Raw genomic sequence first — 18,278 nt, forward strand, 5'->3', positions numbered from 1 at the left:
ATTTAGATTTCTCCTTATAAATAAGATGAACGAATGTAATAATAGCTGTTGTTCATGTTCTGTGAATTTATCCTTCACGAAAGTTGTGAGCAAAATAATATCTGCTGTCTACATTTTCACTCTTCACTGCAAACAAATTACACAAAATAGTATTGCCTAATGTCAAGACGACACATATAGACGACACCACATAAATCCCTCATATGATTATCCCGACGTCAGAGCCTCTTTAGCTTGCCAAAATGCAGCCCCGGGTGTTCTGCGTGGCAGACATTCACCATTCAGTGCTTTCGGAGAAGGTTCGCCGTTACACACCAGAATGCCCGGAGCGTCTGCCACGAATAAAGCCGGGACAAATGTCACACGCAAGATGTAAGGTCAAGGGAGTATGGTTGGTACCATGGAGGTAAGAAAGGGAGCAGTAAGCTCTGCGCTCTGTTTCTGAAGCCGGGTCACGTGACAGAACCGGAGAAGTCAGACCAAAACATTCGAAGATGCCGTAAGAAAGCATGTAATTTTGTGTAGTTTTGAGTAAGATTTAGGAAGCAATGGTGCCTGCTCAGCACACGCCTGTACTAACAGAAGCGACAGGAAACTTGAAGGGATAATATTCAAAAAGCAAATAACGCTAGTTATAGTTTGTTTTGTAGTATTTAAGTGTAAAGTAAACCTCAAGTTTGCGTTTGTAGTTTGAGTCTACTTCCATGCTCCTTCCAGCCGCGTGCGCTTGCAGCAGCCAATGCGATGTTCTTCTGTCTGTTGATGTTATTGGTTGAAGTAGATGCGGCCATCTTACGCAGACAGACTTAAGCTCCGCCCACTGGCTTCAAAACGAAAGCAAGGAGTGATACGAGACTACAGGCACCTGGTTGGTACTGTATCCATATCGCATTCCGATTGGTAGTAGAAACTAGAAACCCTGTATTTATTTACTTCACTGCTGGACATTAGTTCTTCAAAAATTATTGCAATCTTCTTTACGGACAATAAAGTTAGTAATAAGGTATGTTTTATACAGCGTATATTGATATACCGTGCGTCCATTTCGATCTTCAGCCGAGAGATCGGGAGAAGCGTGGCGGGCGGCGCTGACGGAAATGCCGACATTTGCGGCCTGTAATGCCCGCTTATTTTTATGGACATATGCAGACATTTATATAAATATTGCAAAACGAGCACTAACCTGTGTTATAAGATTACGGTTTTAATTTTAGTAGCTTAGTGGCTGTATGTGACGATGATTTTGACACGCCCATCTTCTGTTAAACACGGCGTAGAGGTTTGTTTGGAGAACGTTCTAACGCTGCACCAATATCATCGAGTTTTGCTTCGGTTAGAATCCGTCGTTTTTGCTTAGGTGTTTTAAAATTTAACGATCCAGTTTCTCGTAATTTAAGGACAAGATGTCTAACCGTATCTCTATGTGGAGTTGAAACGCCTGGAAGTTTCTGTACAAATTGCCTACACACGTCTCGACACGAGTCTGTTTTCATGTACGTGTCATACATAATAAATCTTTGTTCTAACGTGAACATTGCGGCTGGCATTCCAATCGTCTAACTGACACAACACACATACACACTGCAATAACACAAACAAGTAACGGCAAGTAAACACTCTTGCGCACAGTACGAAATTAACACGCTCTTGGTTTACATTGCTCGCCACTATATTCACAGCTGTCTTCATCTAGTCGCGAAGGAACAAAAAGCTCGAGGTCGGAGATTTCGGATTGCAAGGAAACTCACGAAAACCATCACTTTTAAGGGTTTCGTCTGCAGCGTAATCTTGATACAGTGTTGCACATTCGAAACCTCCAAACGATTCCCATCGCCACAAAACTCTTTCAAGGATATAAACTTAAGAAGGACGTTACTGGTCAAAATTATGATTAAAATGTTCTATTAATTATCTGTGGCTCTTAACATCGTTTCTAAAGCGTATTTTTTGTGTATATAAGGGCAGAACTTGGATGAATTACAGATGATAAATTATAACACAGGTTAGTGCTCGTTTTGCAATATTTATATAAATGTCTGCGTATGTCCATAAAAATAAGCGGGCATTACAGGCCGCAAATGTCGGCATCTCCGTCAGCGCCGCGCGCCACGCTTCTCCCGATCTCTCGGCTGAAGATCGAAATGGACGCACGGTACTTGTAGGTTTACTTGTATCTTCTGAAAATATGGCGTATAAAGAAACAAACTGCCGGAGCACTAAGGGAGGTGAGTGTACCATACTTAAACGCCCGGCCATGATAATAGGCGGCTGGGCAGAATTCTGTTTTATAGAAAGGCAAAGCGAGAGCGGGACGAAAGTAGCTGGTTCCCGCGCACTGTGTGGCAACGTCAACCGGGCTGCGTTGCCTAGTTTGAGCGTCAGACCGACCTCTCTCCGGGCACCTTTGTGTCATCCCTGACCTTTCGAGCAAATGCCGTCAGTTTGTATTACGTGGATTACGAAGACCAACTCTACAACGAGATCTTTCACGGGGTTGAGCTCTGATGTGGTAACAGCACGAACTTCTGCCACCCACCTAATTTCATGGGTGTACGTTTAGTTTGTTTTCGCTGTTGTAAGAACTGAAAATTGAACTTTGTAACCGGATATAGGTACAAACGAATGCAATATTCAACCAAATCGTACCGGATTATCTCACCTCGGAACAGCGAGTAGGAGATGAATGTCGAAAGTACACTAGCACACACATGGACAGGGAAAACACTAATGTCACAAGAAATAACAGTCTGTGTAACAGAAGATTCATATATTGATGCACTGAACACATATAGAAGTAGCAGCTAACTTACACAGATTACACATGAAGACAACTATTTATGAACAAAGTCCGCGACACGAAACATTTCACACGACCGTCTCTTCTACTCCTCCATTGGCACTCACGAGTGTTGCCAGGTCCTATTCCAATTTTATTCTATTTTACATATACAATATTACTAACACTAAGAAGTAGTATAACCTATCTTGTTATAACTTGCATCAGCGCCTCCGCTGTACATGATTAAATATTGCAGGTACATGATCAGGAAGAAGAGTTTCAAGGATACACAACCACCATGAGCTTTGCTCGTGTGCTTGGATTACGTTTTTCGAGTCGACAGAAAGAGGGAGAAGTAAACTACACCCCAGCCATTTTCCAATGCGACTTTCCTTTAAGTTTTCCGATATCTGGTATTGTACACCCAACGGCAAAAGAAACAGTAGGCGAATTGGCTACCACCATTTTCATTCGGTCTGTTTTACAGAATGTGATGACAATGAATTGAAATAAAGACGACAATAAGCAGAGAACAATGCCTACTTCGAACCAACATAGTTTCATTCCTTAAAACAACACAGGATGTACAATACAAAGTAGTGAAAATAGCGGTGGACAATTTGCCTACCATTATCTTTGCCGTTGTCTGTACGTCAAAATTGGGACTAGTTTTACCCCTCCCATGCACAAGCACGCCTTATCGCACTTCCTAGAAGTATTATGCAGAGCAGAGCAGCAGCTGGCCTCTCGAGACGCCTGCACTAAAATACGACGGAGGTTCCTGACCTTTCCACAACACGCCTTCCGCTACTTTTTGTGATCTCCCACGTCCCGAGTGCATTCACTAGCCACGGCTGACGTGTCTGCGTTTCTTTTGCATTTCGGTTAGTTTAGGTCACATTACTACGTTCCTACATGGGAGACAAACAAAGGAATAAATGTATTTTTACTGCGATCCCAATCCAGGACTCCTGAATTTAGAGCCTTTATACTAATCAGAGATGTCGTCATTGGGCGTCCGCAGGACTTTTTCTCAGGGCGAGCAGTCACAAAAACTTTATTATTATAAATATTAATATTATTACTGCTATTATGATTGCTTTTATTTTTTTGTTATTATTACATCACTATTACTACTAATGTTTTTAAATTACATACATTTGTAATATCCCAGTGCCGGATCTACAAACCTGCCCCCCCCCGCAAAATATTGCCAATGCCCCCCTCTACCAAACTGCCTTCACACACACATACATATTATATATATATATATATATATATATATATATATATTACACATGTATAATGTATGTGTGTGTGTAATTCTTGAAAATTAACCCTATAAAAAGTAAAGGAGTTAGGCTGGGTACAATTGGTCATGTAGAAACAGGTTAGAGGTTAGGCTTAGGGGGAACCACAATGGTGTGCACCAGTACCAAGAAAGACACTCAAACTGAGTGATAGTCCCACATTATTGATTCTTCCCATTTCAGAGCAGAATCCTGCGTAACTTCCCACCTGTTGTGTGCGAAGTTTCTGTGTGCAAAAGTTATGTCATATATGTATTTAAAGATATTCATTGGATTGGAACCCCTTATAGGGGAGCCAAATGAGAACTAGAGGGTCTTGCCCCCCCCCCCTGCCCTCCTGTTAGGGCGCCCGTGGTGATGTGACATATATGACACTGTTTTCTCACATGCAAAATGATACATTTGTTACAATCATGCACTTGTAACTTTTTCCTGATTAAAGATCAGTGGCGTAGCATGGACATTTCGGGTGGGAACGCCAAGTCCGAAGGAAAAGTCGGCCCTTTCTTGCTTAATAATTTACTTATGGTATTAGTCGCCACAGGTATTATTTGCCTGAAGTAAGCTGGGTTTTCAATAAAACATCATCATTGCATGTTTTAGCTAGAAAATTAGATGCCTCACTATGCCACAGATGTTTTGAACTCTGGTGTTCTATACCTTTTTTAATATCTTTCTGCATGACGCAAGTCATTAAAAACCTACCTGAATCACAAGCGCCTCTGCACAACAGTAGACGTCATTGTTGTGTGCGATCCAACTACTGATTGATTTGGTTTATTTTACTTCGCTTTTCTACCACTTTTGGTTAATTGCGAATATGAATATGAGTGATGATATTGATGAAGGGACACTGACAAAGAACACCCGTGCTTACCCCGGGATTCGAACCAGGGACCTCTGTCGTCTTGGCGCACTGTGAAAAGCAGGGTGGATAATCCAAATATCGTACACTCTATTGACGTAACAGTGCCGATTAGTAATTCAGACCACTGTTTATTACATCTTGAGAATGCTGATAAACATTTTAAAGTAATTTTCTCCAGAGACCATTCGATGTTAAGAGTTTCCAAATGAATGCTAAACATTTCTATTCACACAATATTAAGTAGTTAGATAATAACGAAAAAATACAATAAAAAATAATAGTTTTGCGGGTTAAGTGGTAGAGCAGCCACAAGCTGAATTTCTATCACGAGGACTTCACCAACTTATTTGACAAAAACTGTGTTGATCTTTTAGTTTCTAATAAACATCGCTGTTCGTGCGATAAATTATACAATGCAGTGGCCATTAAGAAGCAGTATATTTGAGATTGGTAAAGTTACGTCAGTCAATATTGCGTATTGTAGCATCACATAGCACAAGTTGCATGAGCGCGAAGAGCGAAGAACCGGGTAGGAATTCTGCCGCTGTCGTCTGCTTCAGAAGGCAGGAAGGGTCACATGAACCAATCACGGTAAACCTCTCTGCTCCGTACGCTGGCGTACGAGAGAGCATTTACGCGCGTGCTGTAGAAATCGAAGCTTTGCAGCAAGGAATATAGAATCCTGTACGCCGAACCTGCTCGTCGTCCGGCCGGGAAAGGCATTGAAAAGAGATGCTAGAACGAGTGTTGAGAGTGGAGCGTTGCAAGCGGATCGTAAAAAATAGCCATTATAATGCCATGAAGGTCAAACATATATGAAATTAGTCACGTTTTACTTTATAATCACAGCATTTAAGCAGTTTTGAAATTTTAAATCTGGGAACACCGGGCGTACGGGCGTACTATAACGCTACGCCACTGTTAAAGATAGGTTGAAGAAACCTCCACCATTGCATTTCTCGTGAAATTCTAGCCTGATTTGATTCTAGTATGACTAACACGTGGAACACCCGAGGTGGGTGATCTAAGGTAGGAATTTTTCCGGCTTTGTCCCCGCATAATGCGGCCCCAGGGCCCACAGCAGCCTCAAATCAAATGATACCCGGTGGGAAGGTAATGGTGGCCGGAGCATGGTGTTGATAACATCACCTCCAAGATATCAGATATGGAAAATATGTGGGGCCCTACCTTCACATACCCTTAATGTGCCTTCATGATACAGTGCTATATGCACAGGGAACTTTAGCTTTACCTGTATATAGCCCTATTGTATTCATTTCTTTCCTCCTGAGCAACTACAGTAGAGTCTCTTTTGTCCGACCTTCGCTTATCCGACATACCACCGGAAAATAAAAATCATCGATCGGCAACAAGAACTGCAAGTTCTTCATTCGCTACTCAGTGCACTGCAGTTTATCATTGTATGCGGATCGGTTTATCGTCTGTTAGATGCGTATGTGTCTCTGTGTGTTAATTTGACAAACTTTGTTGTGTTGTTTAAAAGTTGAAATTTACGCAAGCACAGAATGGCGACGAAAAGAATGAAAGTTGTGGTATGGATGGAACAAAAACTTGAGGCAAGCAAGATACTGAACAAGGGAGAGACAATGGAGAAGGCAGCTGACGACTTTGGCGTTGGACGGGTAACAGTAGGAGACTGGAAAAGAAAACTATTAGAAATAGAAAAATGGTGTGCATCAAGAGTTACGGAGGGTGTATTAAAAGAAAGAAAAACTATGAAAAAATGTGACGTTAGTTTCACGTTTAATAGGCTTTTTCTTAACACCTCCCTATTATCCGACATTTTCGCTTATCCGACGTTCTGCCAGCCCCTTTATGACGGATAAACGAGACTCTACTGTACGTTTATTTTTTTACATACGCAAACTCTCTACTATGTCAATGGCTGAGAGCTCCCACCCCTAAAGGCTTACTTGTCCGCCCCCCGCACTGCGGGGTTTCGCGGCTTGTAGATCCGGCACTGTAATTTCCATATTCTGTATATCTATATACATTAATTCATGTAGAACAAAAGCTGTTTTTTATAGTTAGATAATCGATGTAAAATAGACTGTAAGCTTAGATAATCATAATAATAATAATAGTTGCTGTAACTTACGGCCTGTAAGTCACAAAAAACAATACTATTTGTTATACAATATCTCTACAATTTCACCATTCGGATTACATTAACTGTTTTCAGAAATCTCAGAGGGGCAAGTGCCCCCTTGCCCTCTCCTGCGGGCGCCCATTGTTCTAGCCCCTTACCCGTATAAATAGCCTGCATGACACGTAGAAATATATAGGATAGAAAGAATGAGGGGAAGTGATAGAAATATATAGAGAAAAAGGAAGAATGATTCAAACACGATAAGAGAGAGAGAGAGGTGGTAGAAAGGAAGATGGAGAAAGATACAATAAGTTAAAAAGGAGGGAAGAAAGAAAAAGGTGGAAAGAGACAGGACTGAAGGAAGAAAGAAAGATAAGGACAAAAGTAGAAAGGATGAGGGAAATATGGCAACAGAGAAAAGGCAAGACGAAAACAGAAAGACTCAGGTGGAAAGGAAGAGAGGGACAAAGAAAATGTAAGGAAAAGGAAGAAATGAAGAGAGGAAAAGTAGATAGGAGGAGGGATACAGAGACGAAAATAAAGTAAGAAAAAAGGAAAAAAAAAGAGAGAAAGACGAGTAAGTTGGAAAGATAGAAACGTAAAAAAAATAGAAAGTGAGTGAGTGAAATGCACAGAAAATAGTAGCACCTCAAAATATTTCTTCCATCCTTGAGCTCACCGAAATGAAATTCTCTGTCGACGGTACTGGCTAAGCACGATCTCTGGGGGAATCCCAAAGTCTAGGAGTTACCATAACATCATTGGGAAAGTTAAGGAGCTGTTTCAAAAGACGAGTGCTCCGGTATATGAAACAGTAGATGATTGGACCAGATGAACTGACCACGAAACAGCGATTTGTCCTCCAAAAAGCTGCTGCTCCCAGGGTCTAGTCACTTCAATCATAGTGAGTAGAAACCGTTCGTGTATTTTGATTTTCGTTTCTAGTGTTTTGTCTTAACATTTTCAGCCAGGTGGTAATGAACATGTTGAAATGTGAGAAGTGGTAAGTAACATGGATCGGTCACATATTCGGGATAATAACAATAATAACAAATGCAAGTTCGTTGAAAATGCCGCAGAAACAAGATGCAAGTAGTCTCGTCTCTCATGATTGATTTGGTTTATTTTACTTCGCTTTTCTGCCACGTTTGGCTAATTGCGAAGATGGGGATGAGTGATGATGGTATAATGAAATTGATGAATGGACACTCACAAACACCCATGCCCAGGTCGAGATTCGAACCCAGGACCCCTGGCGTGGTAGTGTGATGTGCTAACCACTCCGCCACGGGGACCGGCTCCTCTTTGACGAAATAACACTTCCTCATTGACTTATCTTGGTAGAAATCGGTCAAGGAACCCGTGTAACGTCTCGGCAAGCGTTGAAATGCAATCCCTTTCAATGGATACACACTAGAGCAATGAAACACTTACACGTGCTGGGCTTGCTGCTCCAAGTGGAACGCTTTTGTCGTGAAGAACTTTACGATTTCGGTCTTGAATGCTCGGTTCTTTGCACTCGTCATAATCAAGTTTTTCCCTGAGGAGAGAACAAATATACAAATGGGCAGAGACTGTTATCCCAAGGCGATTGAAACGCAGGATCCGGAGCCAAGCATAACTCTCCCTCGGGGTTCTTCACCCGAGCAATCAACGGATTTCTCAGTATCCATCAACGCAAGCCAGGTTTTAGGAATGAAACTCAGACTTAATCGTAACATGATGGGATCTAGAACCAAAGTGCTGAGACAAAATAAAACAAATATAATAATTCTCTGAATGTTCGTGACAATGGCTGTACATTAACATGTAATGTTATTTGGTCATATCCATTCGTCTTCACAGACATGCATTGGCGTACGCAGAGGGAGGGGGTGATGGGGCTACAGTCCACTCCGAAATTTTGAGAAATACAATATTTTCAAGTAAGAAATGCAAATAACTTGGAAAAATCAGTGGTATAAGTACGAAAAAAAAACCACTTTGAAATACCGCCAATTTCCATTTTTTAGAGTGAAAGTGCTACAAATACGAAATATCTCTTTGTGTATGCCATTGCCCTAGAAGCCGGCCTCCGTGGCGGAGTGGTTAGCACATCGCGCTACAACGCCAGGGGTCCCGGGTTCGAATCCCGGCCTGGGTATGGAAGTTTATGAGTGTTCATTCATCAATTTCATATTATTACTCACTCCCATCTTCTCAAATTAGCCAAAAGTGGCACAAAAACCGAAGTAAAATTAAGCAAATCCATCAATCAAACCATTGCCCTAGAAAGTAGCTATTGTCTAAAATAGGAATTGTAGCTTTCCTGGCGACGTGATTCGAACAAGTGTTCTCGGGTTACCAGCCAGGTTAAGTCTACGTTGGCTTCAAACGTTTCGAGCGCATACATTGCTCTCATCTTCAGGGAATATAGAAATGGAGACGAGTGTAGGGTTAAATATATGACAATTATGGTGCGGAATTTTGATTCTGTCGTAGCTATTGTGTCTCTATCCACCTTTACAATTCCAGCGCCTCCCGAAATAAAATCCTACGTACGCCAGTGCAGACATGTGATTTTACTATAAATCTAGTGTGCTAACCCCACGTCGCCTTCATTTTAACAGTAGAGGAAATCTGTATTTCATTTAATTAGCGTCGCTTTTTGTCACTTTTGGTTTATCGTGACTGACTGACGGTATGATGAAATTGATTAAGGGACACTCACGATGAACACATGTCTACGCTACCCGGGAACTGCGGTGGCGAGATCTAAAATTTACAACTAAACTTGATATGATCCACATTTTTATGTGACGTCACCAGTATATGTCACTAATGTATTTATTTTTGTGAAGGAAAGCGTAATTTCTTTGTCATTATATGTAATAATGCACCTTGTTTGTAATGTATATATCTTTTGTTTATTGTATATTATGCTACATTATGGGTAATTTAATGTATCTTTGTTTGAGAGAGTGCACTATACGAATTTGTATTTCTAAACATGCATAGATGTCAGTTTTGTTGGTAGAATCTTTTTGTAAATAGTGAGTGATTCATTTGTACTTGAATCTGTGTTCTCGAAATAGTATAAAAGCGAGGATATCGCGTAAGAAATATCACACTTTTTCGCCACGGATCGACGAAGCTTTTAAAATTAAAAATAACTCCTCGGTGTTGTGCATACATCTTGGTATGGTAGTTCGGGGCGCAAGCTAGGCCTATGTGATCATAGGTACGCCGATAGCCACGCATTGAGTTTATGCGTTTTAGTTGAGTCAATTCATCGAAAAAGCGAAATCCTCGCCTTCGTCTCAAGTATATTTGCATTATAATTTAAATAAATAGAATAAAACCTTTCATTTTATACATACTGCAGTAATGTGGTTTTATTTCTCTGTGCTGTGAATATTGTCTTTGCCTAACACTATCCCTGTACCTGAGAGGAGTCTGTGTACTTCACCGAGTCTGATCTTTCACCGCCGAGTATTATTAAGTTAATATTAATAGTATAATAATACGACGCGTCTAATTACAAGAACGTATCAAACTCTCTCGGCAATATCCGAGGAAAATACGCAAATATGGAATAGGATTTGTAATATGGAATACCAGTTTCTAAAGTGTTATAATCTGGCGATGACGTCGGGAGATACCAGGACAGATCATGCATTGCCATTCAATCTGGACTGAAATGTGTTGAACGTTGCATGCTGCGAAGTGGATCGTGGATTTTCGGTCCTTTTGCTTATCGAAAGCAAGTCATTTTAGGTCATTATTATATTCAAGACTTAATTTTAATGTAGCCGGAATGAAATTCGCAGTAGCTGAGGCTTAAAAGGAATATTTCATCGGGGTTGCAAAGTTTAATTGGGACGTTAAGGTCGACTTTATGGACCGACATCCGCGGAGGAGTGGTTACCACAACGCGCTACGGCGCCGTAGTTCCCGGGTTCGAATCTCGACCTGGGCGTTGGTGTTCTCTGTGAAAGTCAATCGATTCCATTATTTCACCAGTCAAACCCATCGTTACGATTAGGCAAAGTGGCAGAAAAGCAACGCTAAATAACAAAGGCTTACAATATGGAGTAAAATGAGTTTTCAAATACGGAATAGCATTCTACTGTGCTGAAATATATTTATAGGAAAGCTATGTAAGGTATACAAGCATTTTTCATTAATAACAACTCGTTATGTGATCTGCAATGATTGATTTGGAGTTTAAATCCACTTTATGGACAGTAAGGCTAATTGCGACTGGACCTACAGTTTAAAGTGGGATCCGAACCACTATGTGCCTCCACCAGGTATCGAACCCGGGACCCCTTGATTACAAGGCGATGACGATGTGATCTACAATTACAAGGAAGTATTACATGAGTAAAATGAAAACCTTCATAGGACAGACTGTATACAGCTAAAAATTATATAAGGTATTAACTGTTATTTACAAGACAATCTCATGGATCAAGTGAGCTTCAAAACGCCATTTTTGTTATTTTAAAGATGACGCCTCCTCTTCACACTTGAACCAGTGAAGAGGAGTGGTTTATTGTCCTCTGTCAGCCTTAAACTTACAGAAATCTGTCGGCAAGTGATAATTCGACACCTCTGTGCATGCTTACCACATCAGCAAGTTTACTAATGTTTGAGAAAGTTCGACAGTGGCCTTAGTTCGCAGGCAGATGGGTGGAAAGGCCTTCGCAGTGGCTCATAAGTGATTGCACGTGCACCCCAAAGACTTATTCTTCTTAAGGTATACAGGTACTAATTCAACGTTGAAAATATATGTAGATCAGAAATAGGTATGTGCTAAAATGTAGCAAACTTGTGCAACCCTATATACAGAAATCTACTAGATACGAAACAAAATCAAATTAAGGATTTCGTTTGACTCTTCATTGTATTACGGTATTTCATATTTGCATCTTTCCTCCACTTGTAGTATACTGTATATTTATCCCATACTCTTGAGCATTCTCATAAATTTTTTGCTTGATTTTATTTTGTGTACTTGTGGGTTAGGTGGTGGACCTGAATTAGCCGAACCCCATCCTTAAATAACTTGCATGCAATAAAATATACACGTTTGTCCTGCTCCGTTCATGCAACGGAAGGGCTCAAAGCATTTACATAAACAACCGTAGGCAGCGATCTGTTTGTTTACCCTCCATATCTGCACGAGGAAGGAGCATTCTTCCGGCAGGACCTGCCAACACTGTAAAAGAATGGAGAGAAAAAGGAAAAGACGCGCTGAAGCGGTTTCTGCCTCGACTGTGAGGAACACCACAGTCGTTGCGTTGGAAGGCTCCTGCGACCAAGTCCTGCGAAGGATTAGCATCTGCCCTCCTGGGTTTCTAAGTTATTCTTGGACGACAGCTGCGATTCAGATAATCACAGTCAGGTCGGGATCGTTGTATCGCGTTTCCTTCATTATGCACTGTGTCTGGAGTGTCTCCTGTTGCTTCGCAGACCTAGGAAGTCATTTCATGTTTATCCTATTTCGACAAATTAAGGATTTCTCTGGATTCTGTTCAAGTTCTCCACTGGGTCCACAAGCATCCCATCCTAATCCAGATATAATATCAGCAGTGCCTTCCGATAGCGCGATAGTAACGTGTCGCCTTGTAATCAAGGGGTCCCGAGTTCGATACCCGGTGGAGGCACTAGTGGTTTGGATCCCACTTCAAACTGTAGGCCCAATCTCAATTGACCATATTAGTGTGACGTCACGCTTCAAGAGTGTCCAAGCAAAGCGGTCACGTGATTTTAGCCTATTCAAAGTCATTGTATTTTCCATCGGAAGGGGTAGCTTCAAGAATTTTGACAACAGTTATGAAACAAAATTGTGATGCGTATCGTGCATCAATATAAAGGTGATATTTTGGAGAATACGTGTACGTACATGTAACACATACCTTACAGATGAGAATGTAAAGAATAAATGGAGTAGGAAAACGAGTAAAGCGAATGCTCCTAACGGCATCAAATTCGGAATCGCAGCCAATGGGCGGCGCCGATGCGGTCACGTAAGGCTGCTGGTTTCCCATCATCCACAGAGGCAACGTGATCGGCTAAGCTTCGGGCTGGTTTCGGATGTACTCGGAAGTGGAGTATCTAGGATTTTATTTTAAAATGCATGATTTTCTTACTCCAGTTATTCTTTACCTTTGGCACTACAAGTATTTGTAATATATCGACGTATTCTCCGAAATCCCATCTTTACATGGATGTACGATACGCATCAAAATTTTGTTTCATAACTGCTGTCATAATCCTTAAAGCTACCCCTTCCGATGGAAAATTCAATGGCCTTGAATAGGAGGAAACACATGTCACATTTGTTTGGACTCAAATCGTGCTCTGTCGTCTGCTGTGACGTCACCACTAATATGGTCCATTGGCCTTTCGGTAAAGTGGACTTAAATCAAACTCAAACAAATAACATCTTATCAGACTAGTTTTCTGCTTTCACGCCAAATGACATTAAGGTCGAGAACATGTTAAATATTGAAAAGCATGGTGAACGTAAACAACGTCATAATAAGGGAGAACGATGATGAAATTGATGGAGGCAAACAAAACCAAAGCAACTCTCATACTCAGGTCGAGACTTGAATCCAGAATCTTCGGTGACAAGACCATGTGTCGAACACTTAACACACACCGCTCTTATAGCCGTATAATTTATACATACGCTGGGTAAAAGTCTGAAGAAATTGAAAAGAAACTTTGTTAAGTTGTAAAAAATTGAGTAGATTGGAAATATTTTGTAGAAATAGCTAAAAATCTGTGTAACTGCATCGTGCCATGAAGGCACATGGGGATGCGCAGGTAATGTCCCACCTATTCTCGATCTCGCCCATGCAGGAATTGATTTGATCACAACTATGCTTCTGCCGTCTTTATTCTCCAGTGTTGTCCCAGTACTCATTAATTAGAGTCCGGGTGAGCCCCAGAACAGCTTTATGCACGAACATTGTGGGAATTTTCCCACCTGAGATTACCGGAAATCGAACATGTGTCTTCCCTGTGGCCTTCAGACGCCATACTGACTTCTTAAAAATATTTTCTGTATATTTCTAACGACTTTTTCATGGTATATCTTTTTCAATTTCCACGTCTTTTGCATTTTTTTTATGTAATAGGGACAATTAAAATTGTTGGATTTTTTTTATTTGATTAATTTTACTTCGCTTTTTGTGCAACTTTTGGCTAATTTGAAAAGATGGGGATGAGTGATGACATGATGAAATTGATGAATGGACACTCACAAACATCCATGCCCAGGCCGGGATTCGAACCCGGAAAATTGTTGGAAACAAAGCTTTCATGTGATGGTTCTATGATTGCGCTAGGCATTAGATATGACTTTAAATTCATATTATTACCAGCGCTACTATGCCAGAAGTCCCGGGTTCGAATCCCAGCCCGGGTGTTCTTTGTGAGTGTCCCTTCATCAATTTCATCATATCGTTACTCATCGCCCTTTTGGCGATTAGCTAACTGTCTCAGAAAAGCGAAGTAAAATAAACCAATTCAATCAATCAATCATATTATTAGCGACTACTGGGATACTTGAATTTTAATGTAAAATATTGGGTGCGTCAGCACTTAGGCTATTTTACACCGGTCACGTTATACGGGGTCCAGCCCTTACCAAAACAAATAACACAACTGTAATGTCGCATAACTAAAATCTTAAAATATTCTGACTTAAGTTAAAAGCAGAAGCTGCAAAGGGGCACTCGGCACACATAAGGACAAAAGCAGGACAACACACTCAATTATACTGGCCGTAGGACCAGTCGCCAGTGCCTCGTTAGTCTGCAAAAAAGTAGTCCAGGGTGTACTGCGTGGAAGTGAGATTGACAATTGGATGTACTACGTGGAAGGTTACCCCCTTACACCGCTGGGATACTTGTAATGGCACTCATAGTAGGAGGGACAGTCAAGGTGGATAGTAAAGAACAGAAGCAGGCAGCCAAAAAGCTAACTTTATCGCTTTCCAAGTGCTGTTTTGCGAGAAAACAACATTTCTGGCCAGACCCGTCCCTCCAAGGAAAGCTCCTCAACCATCCTCGCAGACGCGATAACGTATCCTGATGCAGACCATCACTCCGCGGAAGCAGAAATGGAAGAGTTACGTAAGGGATTGGAACAGATTCACAAGCATGACACTTGAAACTTTCTCCAAGGGACCCCTCTTGTGGGTATCACGTGATCACTGACGTCAAACGTTGTACCCTACTTACGAAAGCACCGAATGGTATTGTGAGAGTTTATTTCAGCCTACTTTACTAATCGGGACTGGATCCGAACCACTGGGAAATGTGATTTAACAGGGGATCGATCGCGGGACCCCTCTTCACTACGGAAGCGAGAGCGTTACCATTACGTCATTCGAAGGCCCGAATGGTATTGGAAGAGGAAGAATCCTCTTCCTTGGCATTAGCTGTCTGTTTTCTGACAGAACTTCTATATTAACATTGAAAGGATATCAGAAGGTCAAAAGTAACGTAGTTCCCCGTGTATATAGCCCACACATTCTCGATCTCGACCATTTTGGATGTGATGTGATCAGCACCACACTCAGGTAGCCTTTACACCCCAAGGTTGCCCCATGCACCAATTGATTTGAGGCTGCGTGTGCCCCCGAGCGGGGAGAACCTGGGTCACCCGCGTAGTTGTTAGACGCCATACCGGCTTTCAGAAGGCCAAAGTACAAACGTACAGTATTAAGTTCTTAAACTCGGATTTAGTGAGTTTGTCACATGTGTGTAGGTTACACGATCACGCTCGAAAAGTTCTACTGAAGCTCTCACATTTGTGTTAAATGGCAAGTTAAAAAATGACGAGAGATGATATAATACAAAGTCTACAAATTCCAGTAGGTGTTTATTAGACGAATACAAACTGACTCAGTGAAAGGACACTTCACACACTACTTCTCAACATAGCCCCTCCCCGGTTCAGACATCCATCCCAGCGTTACACGAGGTTCTACCTGTCTCATAGAACTCGGGGTCCTGTTGTCGAAGCCAAACCCTTGCTTCGTGATTGACAGCATCATCCGAGTGAAGCAAGTGTCCTCTGTTATGTTTCTTCAAAGGAGCAAAGAGATGGTAATCGCTCGGAGCAAGCTCCGGGAAGTATGCTGGATGATGGAGCACATGCCACCCAAAATCCGCCAGGCCAGGACGTAATGGTTTGGCTCCGACAACAGGATCCCGAGTTCTATGAGACAGGCATCCTGTAGGGATGAACCGGGGGAGGGACTATGTTGAGAAAGAAGTGGTGTATGAAGTATCCTTTCACGTGAGTCCGTTTGTATTCGTCTAATAAATACCTACTGGAAGGCTTTGTATTTTTTTTCCCAATCATTCCTAGCATTTGAAAACATCGTAAATGTGTGTGAAAACAAAAATGGCCTGAGTGTTAGAAATCCGTTTATATGAAGTGAACACATTGTGAAAACAAAAATGGCCTGAGTGTTAGAAATCCGTTTATATGAAGTGAACACATTAACTCGCAACTCTGAGTAAAGTCCAAATAGAAAATTTAAGAAAAAAATCCACATGGCTCCAAATAATTGCAGTGAATGGTACATCGACAGCTAATGTGATAAAAATACTGCACTGGTTTGTCATACATTCATAATCAATTATACATGTATATAATATACAGGGTGGTCCAAAAGTGCGGAACGGGCCGAAAGAAACCGAAATGCATGCGGTTATTGACATTTTATATGTGTACATGTAGTTTGGAGATGGGGGAAATCCTACCGAACCGCTTTTGAAATATGGTCGCCATCTTGGATCGAGATAACTTTTTTTTTAAAATTGGAACCTAGGCATATGACATACGAAATTACACTCGAAAAAGCTCACAAACACGATGGTAGCATTCATTTTTACAAAACTTTATTCATGTTCATGCTACAGTGTGTTAAAGAAGTGTTTCCAACGGTTTCTCTCATTGTTGCAGGTGCACTAAGAAATGGAGCTCACAAAAGCAGAACGCGTGGAAATCATTTTGATGTATGTGGAAAGAAGCTCTAAGTCATCGCCGATGAGTTCAATCAGCGCCATCCAAAACAAGCTCCCATTGTTGACAGCACTGTGCGAAAACTGATCGCTAAGTTCAGAGAGACTGGATTTGTTGCAAACAGGCCCAAATCAGGTAGGCCTATGGTAGCCACAGATGAAGCGACATCAACAGCTGTGTTTATCGGCAGTTACGTTGAGTTCGCACCGTAGTACCCGTAATCATGCTGCTCTTACTGGTGTGAGTCCTGCTTCCATTATGAGGATTCTGAAATGGCACAAATGGCATCCATACATGATCCAGTTACTTCAACACCTGAGCGAGGACGATACTAACTGCAGGGTTGAATTTGCAGAAGAAATATCCCGTAAGATGTTACAAGACCCTACCTTCCCTCACAAGGTGTTGTTCAGTGATGAAACAAACTTTTATCTCAATGGGGAGGTGAACAGACAAAACATGAGATACTGGTCTGAATCGAATCCTCATTGGCTGGATACATCTGGGACAGTCCTCAGTTCAAAAGTGATGGTACCGTGTGGTACGACCTTGCTTCATTGACGGTACTCTCAATGCCGAGGATTATTAGAACTTACTGGATACACAAGTGTATCCATCTCTCATGATCGAGGATGGCAGTTCCCCTGAGTTATTTCGACATGACGGCGATCCCCAGCATTTTGGTCACAATGTTAGGGACTATTTGAACATCCAGTTTCCCAATCGGTGGGTAGGTCGCAGGGGGCCTGTGGAATGGCCACCACGCTCGCCGGACCTGACCCCTCGATTTTTATCTGTGGGGCCACGTGAAATCACTGGTCTCTTCCGTAAAAATTCGTGATATGTAACATTTGAAAGACAGAATTGTCGAGTGCTGTGCAAGCATCACACCCGACATCTTATCGAAAGTCCATCAGGAATGTGTCAATCGACTCAATATGACACTGACCAACAATGGTGGACACATTGAGCATATCCTCTTACATCCTCCAACAATGAGAGAAACCGTTGAAAACACTTCTTTAACACCCTGAACATGAATAAAGCCTTGTAAAAATGAATGCTACCATCGTGTTTGTGATCTATTTCCAGTGTAATTTCATGTATCACATACCTAGGTTCCCATTTAAAAAAAGTTATCTCGATCCAAGATGGCGGCTTTTAAGATGATGGCCA

At 41.5% G+C, this 18,278-nt stretch overlaps 1 protein-coding gene across 5 annotated transcripts in view; it reads right to left on the minus strand.

Annotated features, from left to right (window-relative positions):
• Obsc (Obscurin) overlaps positions 1-18,278 on the minus strand; it is a 493,648-nt gene that overhangs the window by 322,477 nt on the left and 152,893 nt on the right. The window lies entirely within an intron of this gene.

Source organism: Lepisma saccharinum, chromosome 17, assembly GCF_977018435.1.
Source record: "Lepisma saccharinum chromosome 17, izLepSacc3.1, whole genome shotgun sequence".
NCBI lineage: Eukaryota > Metazoa > Arthropoda > Insecta > Zygentoma > Lepismatidae > Lepisma > Lepisma saccharinum.